Here is a 10000-nt window from a genome sequence, read left to right as displayed (position 1 = left end):
CATTTTTTTTTTTTCACTTTTGTTTTATTTCTCATTTTTTCCATTTTTTTCCTCTCCATCCCTGCACAAGGTTTTCCACTTTCTCTCATCCCTATTCCGTCCACCTCCCTAATGTAAGAGTTAACCAGTCTCCCCAGTCTTTCACCCCTTTTGTTGGTAAGCTGAGGAACTCCCCAGCCTCATTCTGTATTTCCTATTGCTTTTTACTCGAACGCTTTCAAGAGGGACGTTTTAAGACACTTCCCTAACCTTAATTTTCGATATTCTTTTGATAATTCCCTTTTAGGATTGGTATCTTCCGTAGGCCTTTTTGTTCCTCCATCTGTTTTGTTAGTAAGCCTCTTTTTTTTCTTTCTTGTATGTACGCCTATTTTTTTCTCCATCTTTTTCTACCCTTAGTTCAGAACACGTCTTACATTAAAATTAAAATAAATAAATTTCCTTCCTACACACTGCCTTCATCACCTCTACTCTCCCCCGCCCTAGCTCACCTACCCTCACCTCACCTTACCTCACCTCACCTCGCCTGGCCTCTGCTGCTTCATTAATTAGCGTTGTGTTGTTTCTCCCGGACTGAGGGCGTGATGCAAGGGGTCAGAGGAGTAATTACCGCAGCCCGCCACTATTGTCCCCTGCCCTTGGTGCCATTACTGTCTCGGGGCTCAGAGATACACTCACAAGGGGCAGTGAGTGACACCCTGAGGCCCTGTGTAGCTGTGTTGTGGTGTGGGGCCTCAGATTTTTTTGGGGTTTAGTTAAAGGAAGAGGAATGGGAAGGAAGAGATGCGAGAAATGGTGGAGTTTTGTTGGGTGGTGGTGTAGGAATGGGTAAGGAAGAGACGGAAGAGGGAATGGGGACTAGGAAAAGAAGGTTAGTTGAAGATGAGAGTAGAAATGGAAGTTGTTGAAGTGTATACGTGAATGTAGGAGGGAATATAGAAAAGAGAAGGGAGGGAATAGATAGAGGAAGATACAGACAAGGAAAGAAAGGAAAGGGAAGGCAATGAGTGAAAGAAAGGAAAGGGAAGGCATGAGTGAATGTAAAAAAAGGAGGAAGAAGAGATTGAAGTCAAGAAGATTAAGTATAGTGGAAGAGAAGGTTGGGAAGAGAGGGATGGGTTGTGTATTGTAGAAAAGGAGGGAACAGGTGAGAAAAGCCGGATAAAAAAAGGGGAAATAGGAAACATGTATAGGTAAATGTAAGAGAAAAGCAAAAAGAAAGTAAATTTAGGAAGGTGGAAGGCAATTTGAGTAAGAAAAGAAACATAGAAGAGAGGAAAGCGAAAAATAGGAAGCAGATACAGGTGAAAATAAGAGAAAAGGAAGAAGAGAGCGAAGGAGCGGAAGGTGGTGGTGGTGGTGGAGGGTGACTTAAGTAAATGTTGTGTCGTGGAATGCGGCGAGTGAGTGTACAGCTTCTTCCGTTGTCATGCAGCAGTTGTTTGTTTGTGTAATGACTGCGGTCGGCGTAGCGAGGGTGGGGTGTGTGTGTGTGGGGGTGGCGTTGGTCGTTGCGGTGATCACGGGAACGAATCTCATCCCTCTCGCTCTAATTATAACTCCGCCACTTGCTTTATTTGTCCGTCTGTCAGCTGAATCGTTAGTTTATTTTGGTTTGGCTTCCATTTAATTTGCTAATGATTGGACTTCGTTGTTAATTGTGTATTGTATTTGCTGGGGTTAGTGTATTGTATTTGCTGGGGTTAGTGTATATATAAACACAACACACACACACACACACGCCACGACCCACACCCCATCAACAAAATATAATAATAACACCTTTCCCAGCATCGTTCATCACAAACATCAACTCCCACAGCCAAACTTTTCCCTCGCCTCTCCTCTCCTCTCCTCCTCCCCCCTCCCTTTTACCGCCCCGGGGCAGTATTGTGCCCTTCATAAACCACAAGTTAATGTCCTTCACCCACCTCCTTCCTCCCAATAAAGTCCTTTTTTTCATTATATATTTAATACTTTTCCCTTTTTTCACCACACAACCTCTCGTACCTCTCTATCCCACTCCCTCTCTCCCTAAGTTTTGAAAGTGTTGCCACCAGCGATGGATTTCTTTGGCCTCCTTATTACCGCACTGAAAGGCAGGTCCGCCCAACTTGGTAGCGACGGAAGCCCCGGGAGCCGCGCCACAATCGGTCACTCGGGGACTTTTAAACGATTTCAGTCCTTGGTCAAGTTCGCAAAGAAGCGGCGGCGAGGGCGAGGTGGTGGTGGTGGTGGCAGTAGTGGTGGTAGTAGAGGTAGAAGTTGGAAGGTTACTGGTGGTGGTGGTGGAAGTGGTGCAAAATAAGAAACACACAAGAGGAGTAAAAAAAAGATGGTGTTGTTGTTGGCGGTGGTGGTGATGATAGTGGTGGTGATGAGAATAGGAAGCAGCACACTGGTGGTTTAAAAAAGAGGTGGTGGTGGTGGTGGTTATGGTGGTGGTGTAGGATATATATATTATAGAGGAAGTGGATGCGTTCAAGGAGGAAGTTGTAGTGGAAGTGGACGAATGAGAGGCGGAAGAGGAGGGAAAGACAAGATCAACAAACAGCTGAGAGAGAGAGAGAGAGAGAGAGAGAGAGAGAGAGAGAGAGAGAGAGAGAGAGAGAGAGAGAGAGAGAGAGAGAGAGAGAGAGAGAGAGAGAGAGAGAGAGAGAGAGAGAGAGAGAGAGAGTTATGCTATGAGTCTGTGATCGAGAGATAAGAAAAAAAAATGGAGTAAGAAGAGGATGAGGAAGAGGAGGAGAGTAAGAAGAAGAAGAAGAAGAAGAGGAGGAGGAAGAAGAAGAGGAGGAGGAGAGGCACCCACCAGTGTTGAGAAATTGTAACGAAAAGAAGAGAAAGAGAAGGAACTTGAGGAGGCGAAGGCAGATAAGAGGAGAAACCAAAACCAGATTTAGCATAAAAAAGTAAATGTATAAAACGAAAAGTGAAGATGAGAAGGATGACTGGTTAGAGAGAGAGAGAGAGAGAGAGAGAGAGAGAGAGAGAGAGAGAGAGAGAGAGAGAGAGAGAGAGAGAGAGAGAGAGAGAGAGAGAGAGAGAGGGGACAGTGACAGCTGCTCGTAGAGAGTGATACCCAGTCACCAACCCCACCCCCTCCCTTTCTCCTCCTCCTCCTCCTCCCTTCCCTTCATCTTTCCTTTCATCCCTCCGTCAGCCCCCTTCCTCTCTCTTCCCCCCTCCCTCTCCCTCCCATTCTCCCCTTCCCTTGTATTACATCGTCTTTTATTAGTTTGTTTTAGTGACATTTTCTACTTTTTTTTCTCCTTCGTCAGTTTTTGTTACGAATTTCATCACTGCAGTGTTTGTGGGTGGTGTACATCATCAATAACTCTCTCTCTCTCTCTCTCTCTCTCTCTCTCTCTCTCTCTCTCTCTCTCTCTCTCAGGCTGCCACAAAGCGTGCTGAGTAATTGGCGTGGACGAATTGATGAATATTGATGGTGAATACATAATGGTGAATGTGGCGGCGCGCGAGGGGCTGAGGTGGCGCTGCGGGGTGAACTGGGGCGGCTGAGGGCGGTGGGCTGACGGGGGGCGGGCGAGATGATGGTTTTCTGACGCGATAGGTGGGCGGGGTGAGACCTTCGGGACAGGTGGGGGGTGACGCAGAGGTAGGCTGGCAGTGAGTGGGCTGACAGACCAGATGGGCTGATGCTAGGGTGAAGGGCAGCAGGTGAGAGAAAGAGGCGTCACCCTAGAATATATAATGATTTTTGTATATTTTTGGTTGGATGTAACATTAAAGTTTTACGTGCGTGTGAGTGAGTGAGTGAGTGAGTGAGTGAGGGAGGGAGTGATGGAGGGAGGGAGTGAGTGAGTGTAACAGGTTGAGTATATTATTCTCTCTCTCTCTCTCTCTCTCTCTCTCTCTTCTCTCTCTCTCTCTCTCTCTCTCTCTCTCTCTCTCTCATCCTCACGTCAAATCTTGTGCGAAGGGCAGAATCAAGGAATAGTTTTCAAATCCCTAGTCTCAGTTCTTCCTAACAAGTGTATTTACTGGTATTTCAATGGCTCTTCTCAATGGGGGGGGGTTATGGGAAGGGAAGGGTGGAAGGGAAATGGGCTGTGGGGGTGACGGGGGTGAGTATCTTAAGATGGTAATGTTGATAGTGGTGGTAGTGATCGTGGTGATGGTGGCTGAAGGGGTGGTGTAATATACTTTTTATGATAATTGTGGTTGGAGATGTGTAGATGTGTGTGTGTGTGTGTGTGTGTGTGTGTGTGTGTGTGTGTGTTAGTTGTGGTGGTAGTGGTAGTGGTGGTAACGGTTTGTTTGTATCACGTTTCCATGGTGGTGGTGATGGTGGTGGTGGAGGTGGAGTAGAATATTTCTTAACGTAAATATAAGGTAAAGGAATAGGAGGAGGAGGAGGAGGAGGAGGAGGAGGAGGAGGAGGAGGAGGAGGAATATGCATGTGGAGGTAAGAACAGCCTTAACTTTTGATATTAAATTATTGGGGTCGGAAAGAGGAGTGAGGCTGGTGGTGGTGGTGATGGTGGAGGTGGTGTAGGGAGCAAGGAAAAATAATGGTGTGCTGGGTGAATATGAGGATGAGGGATGGGTGTGTGAAGGAAGGAAAGAAGGGAGGGAGGAGGAGGAGGATATGAGGGAAGGAAGGAAGGAAGGAAGGAAGGGTGTGTGAGGGAAGGAGGAGTCTGCAGCAATAATTCGTGGGGGGCGCAGGTGAGGGTTGGTCGCTGTTCCGTCTCCTGGGAAGAGTAATTAAATCAGTGAGGGCCGAGGAGAGGGTGTAATAGTTGTTTATTGAGAGACTATGCTATGCTCTGTTCTCTCTCTCTCTCTCTCTCTCTCTCTCTCTCTCTCTCTCTCTCTCTCTCTCTCTCTCTCTCTCTCTCTCTCTCTCTCATCTCGTTTGTCATGAAAATATTCGAGTCTTATCTGTTTCTCTTCAAATTTTCCTTCCACTCTCCTCTCTCATGTTTCGTCTCGTTCAAGAAGGTTTAGTTCCTCTTCAAGTCCCCATTCCCCCGCACTGCCTCGCGTTAGGGCCACGATAAAAGTCCGCTAATGATCAACCGTCTCTCTTATTTTAGGTTTTGCTTCAGTTTCCCATTCCCCCTTCGCCGTGATATCATATTTTCTCTTAATTTGCATTCTTGCCTCTATCTCTTCTCCATCTCAACCTCCTCCTCTCCAGCTCTCCGACCCTTGCTCCCTCCTATCTCCTCTCTCCCTCCCTCCCTGCCTCGGTGCACCAAGAAAGCCACCATTTTGTAACTTAAGACAAGCAGGCGACCACATCTCTGGACAAGAGAGACCAGCTGCTTCCTTGTGGAACCGCCAGACCCCTTCTGCCTCCCCCCATCCCCCTCCTTACTCCTTTCAAATCCCCCTCCCTTCCCTCCCCCATTCCCCTCCCCTTCACTCCACACTGCTTGTTTGAGCGCACAGTACAGAAGTCGTCCTAAGTCGTCTTAGTGTTACCTACGTTGGCTTTGGCAGCAAGTTTGGGCGAGGCAAAGTTGAGCTGATAACCAGGTGTCGCGACACGAGGCCGCCTGGTGCTGGGCGAGTCGGACAAGAAGCCTTGGACATGATGCGTGTTCGACAAGACGCCTCATGATGCCCACTCGATTCAAAGCCGAATTCGCTCAATAACAACCGCGCAATTGATTTTTTTATGTAACTTTGTACAAGATAATTGCTTGATCACATCGCAAACCTCACAAAACTCGCAAGACATTCCTCGACTCTTGACGATGAGTCCCCAGGACTGGCCTCGCCGCCGCCCTAGGGAGTCGCCTCGCCCCGCGCGACACACGGGGTACTGTACCCCCCTCCCCGCCCCACAGGCCGTGGCGCCCGGGGGAATGGGGGGGAGACACCGCGTAGCACAGCACAAATGGAAGGAAGCTGAGGAGGAGACGAGGGTGTCAGTGGCGTGGCGAGTCTAAATGCCTCTGGAAGAAATAAAGTTAATGAAAGAAAGCAGAACACAAAGAAAAAAATTCAATAAAGGAGAAGTGTAGAATAGTAGGAGGCGACGGCGGCGAGCGAGGCGGCGGCCACTAAGGCGGAGTACTCTTGCTGCTCCTTCAGAAAACTCGCCCTTGTCTTCCCGCCTCCTGGGAGACTCGCCGCCGCGTCCAGGCCCGGCCGCTGGCTCTGGATTCGTCTGTTTTTTGTTCGAGGAACTTATCCGAATGCGGGCGGTGATCTCTGGAGCTGCGGGGCCAGCGGGGCGGCGCCGCGGGGAAGGGCGGCCAGTACTGGCGCCGGCGGGGATGGAGGGGGGGAGCAGGAACTGGAATAATTAATATGAATGTAATCGCACACGGTCTAGATGGGGAGTTCAAGTTTACCTGTCTGTTTGTCGCACAAAGTTGGGTTGTCTGGACGTTAAAGGCGAGTCGCCGCGGCCTGCAGCTCGTCATCTCGACCCTTAGCAGCGTCTGGAAGCAACAGCAACAGCAGCAGCAGCGCTCTTTTTCTCAACCTGCAGCCGGCCAATGCAAATATCCTATATATTTCATTATTAGCCCGAGTCCTCGCGCCGTTTCACCACTTTGTCGCTGTCGGGGCGGCCGTGGCGGCGCGTCCCTCGAGGCAGCAAAGCGAGGTCGCCATCGCTGGACGGCCACAAGGAATGTCGGCAGAAAACCGAGCCTTGGCAACCCCGGCACTGCCCGCGGGCGAACCTCCAGAGCACAGAAGCCTCAAGTCAAGCGCGATTGTTTCGACTTTTTCCAGTGGTGCCGCGGCGAGGAGTGGGGATGAGAGCGCGAGGAGGAGCGGCGGAGTACAGGACGAGAGGTGGAGGAAGAGGAGGCAGAGCGAGAGGAGAAACGGAGGCGGGAGGGAGGAAGAGAGCGTCTGGGAACGTTGTTAATATTCCAGTCCCTGTGAAGAGAGAGAGAGAGAGAGAGAGAGAGAGAGAGAGAGAGAGAGAGAGAGAGAGAGAGAGAGAGAGAGAGAGAGAGCTGTGTATCGAAGGTAATGAGTTGAGTGTTGTAGGGGCGGCGGGGAGGGAAGGGACACCTGGCCGCGCTAATTGCCGCACGCCGTAACAATCGCGCCGGCCATTTGGCAGCGGCCGCGTCGCTCTGCTGCCTGCCGTTCCTGCATTATTGCACCTTTTTGTGCTCGCTCGCCTAACGCAGAATTTACCATGCAAATGAACGCGCAGTTACAGCATTATCTGGCAGTATTAAACCATGACATTAAAAAGAGGCGCCGGCAATCCCTGGCAGTCCCCGCAGGTGCCGCCGCTGGACGCTGGACGCAACCCAACAGAAAACGAGCGGCGGGCGAGCAACCACCACCACTATCACCACCACCACCACCACCACCGCAGCCTCTCCCTGGCCGCGGAAAGGCCGTGATGAGCGCCGCCCTGACGTCTCCATCACCCAGCCGCCCACCTCACAATTTGGCCAGTATCGGTGTGCGATGGCCAGGCAGCGCGGCGCGGGCGTGGCGGCATGGGCGTTGAGGCACAGAGGCGTGGCAGGAGTCTCGCCTCTAAGGACGCCTGGAGAGCTTTAGTCACGATGTTGGCCTCGCCGAGACCTCCCTTGGCCGCTACAAGATGGCCACCCCCACGACCATCTCTCCTTATATATATTTATTTTTATATTTTTTTGGTGTGAGTGGCGGCACGAGCATCACCATCCCAGCCCCTGCCCGGCAACAACCACAATTGTCATCACCACCACCACCACTATCACCACCACCACCACCGCAAGCAATAATAAGAACAACAATTCGACTTCCCTCCTCCTCCTCTTGTTCTTCCTTTTCCTCCTCTGCTTTTCTCTGCTTTTCTCCCTCCTTCCTCTTTTCCAACGTTGAAATTTAAGAGGAGAAGAGGGAGAAGTGACGGTGATTAAGGGATACTGAAGAGGTACTGCGATACTTTGGAGGATGAAGAAGAGGAGCATAAGGAGGAGGAGGAGGAGGAGGGGGAGGAGGGGGAAGGTGAGGAGGTAAGGTGTGGCCTCAGGCAGACGCGTCACTGGCCTTTACTCCCTTCCCTCAACTCTCTCTCTCTCTCTCTCTCTCTCTCTCTCTCTCTCTCTCTCTCTCTCTCCTCTCTCTCTCTCTCTCCCTCTCTATTATCATCTCATTATTTATCCACTTTTTTTTCGCGCGAACATCTTCATTACCTCCCCCTCTCCCTCCTCTCCTCTCCTCTCCTCTCCTCTCCTCTCCTCTCCTCTCCTCTTTCCTCATTTCATCCCCCCCTCCTCCTCCTCCTCCTCCTCACTGGTTAAAGTAACAAAGATAGACAAACTCCTTATATGTTTTCGTTTCTTTTCAAATCTTCACACTTCTTCCTTCATCCCTTGGTGTTTCCTTGGTTAATATTGCGTCTGTGGAAACACACACACACACACACACACACACACACACACACACACACACACACACACACACACACACACACACAGACACTTGCTCATCTCCAGACAGTCTCTTCTACATAATTAGAGGAATACAAGTCATTGCTTTCATTAATGTTGATGCTCCCGACATGTTATCCTCACGACCATAATTTTTTCCTTCCTCCTCCCCCCCCCCTACACCCTTTCCCCTCTCACGGCCGCCCATGCTCATGAACACCCTCTGAATGACGCGCGCACACACTCACAAACATGCATGTACGTGAGTCGTGTGTGTGTGTGTGCGCGTCTATGCAGCAGGCACCCTCTGTTTTGCATGAAGATATGTGTGTGTACTTTGCTTCTCTTCCTCCCCCTTCCTCCTCTCCTCTTTACCCCAGTCCCTACAGTTTGCCTCCTCTTTCTCCTCCTCCTCCTCCTTCTGTTCTTGTTCTTCCTCCTCCTCCTGTTCCTCGCCCGCAGCCGTGTTTCTATTCGTTATTTTGGTGTAATTACTACAGGCAATGCAGGCTGGGACGGGAGGAGGCAGGCATGGGCGGGAGGGGTGGCAGGCCAATTACACAATTTGAACCTATTCCTCCTCCTCCTCCTCCTCCTCCTCCTCCTCCTCCTCCTCCTGCTCACAGCTTCAATGTCATCCTCCTCTGCTTGCCTCCCCTTCCCTTCCTCCTCCTCCTTCCTCCTCCCCTTCCTCTTCCCCTCCGCCGGCCATGGTATAATGACACACCTCCCCCTCTCCTCCCTCTCTTCCCTTCCCCCTCCCTTTTTTTTTTTCCCTCCATCCTTCTCTCCTGCCTTCGCTATTCCTCTCCGTCTCTTCCTCTCCTCTACGGTGGATTGTTAAATGTAATCTTTTGAAATGTTCCTTGCCCCAGATGTACGAGTCTCTCTCTCTCTCTCTCTCTCTCTCTCTCTCTCTCTCTCTCTCTCTCTCTCTCTCTCTCTCTGGTAATCGGGACTGAAAATATACTCTGGTCTAAAGCTTATAATCCTTTCGTTCGCTGTTTGTTATTGTTTGTTATTTTTCATTTTTATTACTTTGAGGCATAAAAGTTCTTTGTTAATATATTCTCAACACGGCTTATTTTCACCCGGACCCTCCTTCCTCTCCTCCCTCCCTCCCTCCCTCCCTCCCTCCCTCCCTTCAGAGAACACTACGTACGTTAGCTTGGTATTATGCACTGTAACTTTTTTGTTGTTGTTTATATTAAAAAAAATATTCACGTACGTAGTTAAATGAAAAGAAAAAAATATATATTTGTCTCGATGGTTAAAAATGACACGAAGTTGTAAGTATATGGTTAATTGGATAGTATTTTCTCAGGTAAACGTGCGAGTCCCACAGGTGATAGTGCGTGGAGTGATTACGAGGCTCCTTCACTTACCTGACCTCTTTTCATTCCTCCTTCATCTGTCCTTCCCAACTTCATCCTTCCATTTCCTCACCTATCCTCTCCTCTTTCCTCCTTTAATTCCCTCGCCTATTATATTATTCCTCTATTCTTCCTTCCATTCATTCACCTATTCTACCTCTCTTTCCTCCTCCTATTCCCTCAACTAACCTTCCCGCTTTCCTTCCTTCCTTTCTCTCATCTATCTATCTTCCTTTCCTTCCATTCCCTTGAGTG

General features: G+C 49.7%; 1 long non-coding RNA gene across 1 annotated transcript in view; it reads left to right on the top strand.

Moving 5' to 3' along the window:
• The window catches only part of LOC135103286 (uncharacterized), a 35502-nt gene that overhangs the window by 685 nt on the left and 24817 nt on the right, over positions 1-10000 (top strand). The gene's annotated exons all lie outside the window — the stretch shown is intronic.

The sequence above is a fragment of the Scylla paramamosain genome, chromosome 9, assembly GCF_035594125.1.
Source record: "Scylla paramamosain isolate STU-SP2022 chromosome 9, ASM3559412v1, whole genome shotgun sequence".
Classification (NCBI taxonomy): domain Eukaryota; kingdom Metazoa; phylum Arthropoda; class Malacostraca; order Decapoda; family Portunidae; genus Scylla; species Scylla paramamosain.
Note: the sequence above shows the minus strand (reverse complement) of the source record. Positions and strands in the feature narration are given on the sequence as shown.